The 5201-nt window shown below is 69.5% G+C and overlaps 1 non-coding gene across 1 annotated transcript; it reads right to left on the bottom strand.

Moving 5' to 3' along the window:
* LOC123376749 lies at positions 1-164 on the bottom strand. The gene has a single exon (XR_006581925.1). It is a non-coding gene; the product is annotated as a U1 spliceosomal RNA (small nuclear RNA).
* Between the last annotated feature and the right edge of the window lie 5037 nt (positions 165-5201).

Raw genomic sequence — 5201 nt, 5'->3', positions numbered from 1 at the left:
CAGGGGAGAGCGCGAACGCAGTCCCCCACTACCACAAATTATGCAGTCGAGTTTCCCGCATTTGGGGAAATCGCAGGGGTCAGCACACCCGCAGTGCAATGGATGAGCCTCACCCTGGGAAAACCACCTTCGTGATCATGGTATCTCCCCTGCCAGGTAAGTATGAGTTCCTGCCGCCCGGCCGCCGCCCGCCCTCGCTCGCCCCGCACTTCTAACACACGGGGCGGACCGCCGCGCCCCGACCGCCGGCCTCACCCACACCGGCCCCCACTGCCGACAGCTGCCCCGACACGGCCCCGGAGCCCCTCCCTTCTCCACGCCGAGCTCCCGGCGCCAAAGTCGGGCCCTGCTGGGCAGCCTGCGTCCGCTCCCACAATGCTCTGCTCGCACACAGATCTGCATACCCGCTCCCGCGGCTCCGCCCCTCCGCTCGGGCCCCTCCCCCTGCGTGCCCGGGGCCGCCGCTCTCCCCTGGGCGGCTGCGGGTGGTGCCCGTCGAGCCAGGGCGGCGGGGACCCCGGCCCCACTCTGGCACAGTCATTGCGGGGGCAGCTCCTCAGCCCCCAGCAGCATTTGGGGGTCCCCTGGGGGCGTGACCCAGCCCCCAGTGCTGTCCCCGCTCCCCGCCCTGCAGCCTGGGGGGCCTGGCACCCAAGGGGTTACAGCTGCTGGGGGCGGGGGGCCCAGGTTTGAATCCCCCCAGGGGCAGCACCCATCACTCACTACCCCCCCCCCCCGCATGGGGACAGGCTGCGTCAGAGCCCCCGCACTAGGGAGAGGGTCACGCTCCAGCTCAGCTCCCGGCACCCCCAGCCTGTGTGTGTGGACGGCCCCCGCCCCACCCCCCAGGCCTGAGCTGGCTCCAGGGGGCACGAGCGAGGGCAGGGGCTCCGAGCAGCAGCCGGCCCCTCCCTGGTGCCAGGCGTGGCTAATCCCCGGCAGAGCAGCGGCTGGCTCCTCCCTGGGCCCGAGGAATCCCGGCGGGTGGGGTGGGGGGAGCTCCCCTTTTCCCCAGGCATCTTCCCACTGGGAGCCAGAACCCGGGCAGGGGGGGTTGGGGGCAGGTGCCGGAGACAGCAGGTTTCCCCCACCCCGCCCAGCTCCACCTCAGGCTAGACCCAGCGCCAGCCCCAGCCTGGTTTCTATGGTGCCATAAAGGGACTGGCGCCCGTTTCACACCCCCGCCCCTCCCAGCGAGATAAGGAGGCAGCTGCTGGAATAACCTCTGCCCCCCACCCCAGCCAGGCTGGGCAGTGGGCATGAACAGGGGCCCTGCACCCCACTCCTCACGGCCTTTGGACTCCAGAGTCACTGGGAGTAAAGGGCTCAGCGGGGTGGGGTGGGGTGGGGGGCTGAGGGTGGGCAGCACCGAGGCTTGGAGATGGGCGTTGGGGTGGGTGGACCCATCCTGAGCCCCACGCAGGCACATCAGAAAAACAGGGCTCCGATGAGGACAGGAGGGGCTGCAGGTCAGAAGTTAGGGCCAGGCTAGCAGGGGGCTGCGGGTCGGGATTGAGGGGCACTGTCAGAGCTGAGGGGAGCCCAGGGCCGGGCTAGCAGGGGGCTGCGGGTCAGGAGTGAGGGGCACTGTCAGAGCTGAGGGGAGCCCAGGGCCGGGCTGGGCTTGCAGAGGCTGCGGGTCAGGATTGAGGGGCACTGTCAGAGATGAGGGGAGCCCAGGGCCGGGCTAGCAGGGGGCTGCGGGTCAGGATTGAGGGGCACTGTCAGAGATGAGGGGAGCCCAGGGCCGGGCTAGCAGGGGGCTGTGGGTCAGGATTGAGGGGCACTGTCAGAGCTGAGGGGAGCGCAGGGCTGGGCTAGCAGGGGGCTGCGGGTCAGGATTGAGGGGCACTATCAGAGATGAGGGGAGCCCAGGGCCGGGCTAGCAGGGGGCTGTGGGTCAGGATTGAGGGGCACTGTCAGAGCTGAGGGGAGCCCAGGGCCGGGCTAGCAGGGGGCTGCGGGTCAGGAGTGAGGGGCACTGTCAGAGCTGAGGGGAGCCCAGGGCCGGGCTGGGCTTGCAGAGGCTGCGGGTCAGGATTGAGGGGCACTGTCAGAGATGAGGGGAGCCCAGGGCCGGGCTAGCAGGGGGCTGTGGGTCAGGATTGAGGGGCACTGTCAGAGCTGAGGGGAGCGCAGGGCTGGGCTAGCAGGGGGCTGCGGGTCAGGATTGAGGGGCACTGTCAGAGATGAGGGGAGCCCAGGGCCGGGCTAGCAGGGGCTGCGGGTCAGGAGTGAGGGGCACTGTCAGAGCTGAGGGGAGCCCAGGGCCGGGCTAGCAGGGGGCTGCGGGTCAGGAGTGAGGGGCACTGTCAGAGATGAGGGGAGCCCAGGGCTGGGCTAGCAGGGGCTGCGGGTCAGGAGTGAGGGGCACTGTCAGAGCTGAGGGGAGCCCAGGGCCGGGCTGGCAGGGGGCTGCGGGTCAGGAGTGAGGGGCACTGTCAGAGCTGAGGGGAGCCCAGGGCCGGGCTAGCAGGGGGCTGTGGGTCAGGATTGAGGGGCACTGTCAGAGCTGAGGGGAGCCCAGGGCCGGGCTAGCAGGGGCTGCGGGTCAGGATTGAGGGGCACTGTCAGAGCTGAGGGGAGCCCAGGGCTGGGCTGGCAGGGGCTGTGGGTCGGGATTGAGGGGCACTATCAGAGCTGAGGAGAGCCCAGGGCTGGGCTGGCAGGGGCTGCGGGTCAGGATTGAGGGGCACTGTCAGAGCTGAGGGGAGCCCAGGGCTGGGCTAGCAGGGGCTGCGGTTCGGGGTGGGGGGCACTGTCAGAGCTGAGGGGAGCCCAGGGCCGGGCTAGCAGGGGCTGCGGTTCGGGGTGGGGGGCACTGTCAGAGCTGAGGGGAGCCCAGGGCTGGGCTAGCAGGGGCTGCGGTTCGGGGTGGGGGGCACTGTCAGAGCTGAGGGGAGCCCAGGGCCGGGCTAGCAGGGGCTGCGGGTCAGGAGTGAGGGGCACTGTCAGAGCTGAGGGGAGCCCAGGGCCGGGCTAGCAGGGGCTGCGGTTCGGGGTGGGGGGCACTGTCAGAGCTGAGGGGAGCCCAGGGCCGGGCTAGCAGGGGCTGCGGTTCGGGGTGGGGGGCACTGGTAATGCCAGCGAAAGCCAGGCAGGCAGAGCAGCAGGGGGGTGGATGGCCAGGCCGCCAAGGCTCAAGGCTGTTCCTACCTCTCCCCGCGCCAGCGGATGAGTCAGTGAATGCCAGAGGGCAGCCAGCCAGGGCTCCACTCCCTGGCCACTTAGCAACCCACACCCGAAACAAACATGGGTGGTAGCCTGCCCCTCCTCGCCGCATGGCCTGGACTCAGCTGCTTTGCTGCCCCTGGTGCTATGGCCACAGCAGGGCGTGGTGCCCCCGCAGCCGATCCCCACGTAGCCCCCCAGCAGCTCATACTGCCCCCCCCCAGCTAACCCCCACACTGGGGCACTAGGCCAGGGAAGGCTCCCCTCCAGCTCTGCATGGGCCCGGCAGGGCATCACCCCCTACTGAATCAGCATCCCCACGTCAGCCAGGTCCTGCCCCAGCCCCACTCTGCTGAGCCTGGGCACTCAGGGCAGGGCCAGCCCTGAAGCTGCAGCCTGGGCTGAGACACCCCCCCCCCCGCCCCGGTTTCACCCGTGGTCTTTGCTGGCTGCCTCTCGGCTGACAAACCCCTGGGTGTGAGCAGGAGCAAAGTGCCTGAGCTGGGCCTGCCCTGGCCGGACGCTCCGGAGCACCCTGGCAAAGAAGCCAGTGGAGAAATCCAGCAGCTGCTTTGGGCTGAGCTAAAACTCCCCTGGGGCTCAGCTGCCAGTTCCCAGGGCGCCAAGAATAGATTCCGTCACGTCCCTGGCGCGGGGCCCGGGAAAGAGGAGCTGGAGTAAGGTCCCTGCCCTGCCCCCGCCCTGCCGGCAGGAGACAAGCGGGACCCCCTGGACAGGTGGGCGTGCAGGGCAGCACATCCCGGCATTGGCCCCCATTGGCCCCGGAGGAACTGACTGTCCTGGGCAATCCTGGCCTCAGTGTCCCCACCCTGTACTGGCGGGCCCCTCACCTCTGCCTCTGGTCTCCCTGGGCAGCAGGGGAGAGCGCTGCTGGGTGGCCCCGGCTCTGCCCACCCCCAGGGGCTAGCTGCAGGCCAGGCGGAGGTGACCGCACCGAGCACAGACCCGGAGCCAGTGAGCCAGGGGGCATGAGCTCAGCGTGGCCGGGGGCAGGCAGAGGAGATGCCAAGGGCTTGTCAGGCTGCACCAGGGCCACGGGCTGGCTGGGGTCCCTGGAGGTAGAGACCCATCAGTGCCACAGGGACGGCTCAGAGCAGCGCCGGCCTCGGGATCCAGCGCCTTGCACTGCCCCGGAGTGGCTGCTGCTACGTGGGATGGGCAGAGACTGCAGGGGGCTGGGCAGGCTAGACAGACAGATGGGGGGGCCGGTCTGGACGTGCTGCACTGTGCCCACTGCTGTGACCCACCCAGCTGTCAGGTGCCCTCACTACCAGCCTTGGAGGACCCCATCTCCAGTGCCACCCCTCTGTGGGCCCTGGATGTCTGAGCCTGGCAGCCCTGCCATAGATGGGGAAACTGAGGCACAGAGTGAGCACACAACTTCCCTGAGGTCCCCCAGGGGGCCTGTGGCAGAGACAGGCAATGAACCCAGGAGTCCAGACCCCCAGCTGGGGCTACAGTCACAAAGGGGAGCCTGCTGTCCCCAGGGCCTTCCCAGGCACAGCTCCAGCGGGAGGCAGTAATGACCAGCGGCCCCTTGCCCCCACCCCGACTCACCCAGGGACGTGGGGTGCAGGGACGTGGGGTGCTGGCTATAGGCCATCAATGGGCAAATCCTCCCCAGACCCCCTTAGTCTATCCCTGCAGCCCCCTGCTAGCCCAGCCCTGGGCTCTACCCACCCCCAGCTCTGCCGGTGCCCCTCACTCCCGACACGCAGCCCCCTGCTAGCCCAGCCCTGGGCTCTACCCACCCCCAGCTCTGCCGGTGCCCCTCACTCCCGACATGCAGCCCCCTGCTAGCCCAGCCCTGGGCTCTACCCACCCCCAGCTCTGCCGGTGCCCCTCACTCCCGACACGCAGCCCCCTGCTAGCCCAGCCCTGGGCTCTACCCACCCCCAGCTCTGCCGGTGCCCCTCACTCCCGACACGCAGCCCCCTGCTAGCCCAGCCCTGGGCTCCCCCCAGCTGAGACGTTGCTGAAACCAAGACACTGACTCAGCAGTGAGCTCC

The sequence above is a fragment of the Mauremys mutica genome, chromosome 8 (assembly GCF_020497125.1).
Source record: "Mauremys mutica isolate MM-2020 ecotype Southern chromosome 8, ASM2049712v1, whole genome shotgun sequence".
NCBI lineage: Eukaryota > Metazoa > Chordata > Testudines > Geoemydidae > Mauremys > Mauremys mutica.
This window is presented reverse-complemented; position numbering and strand designations above follow the sequence as displayed.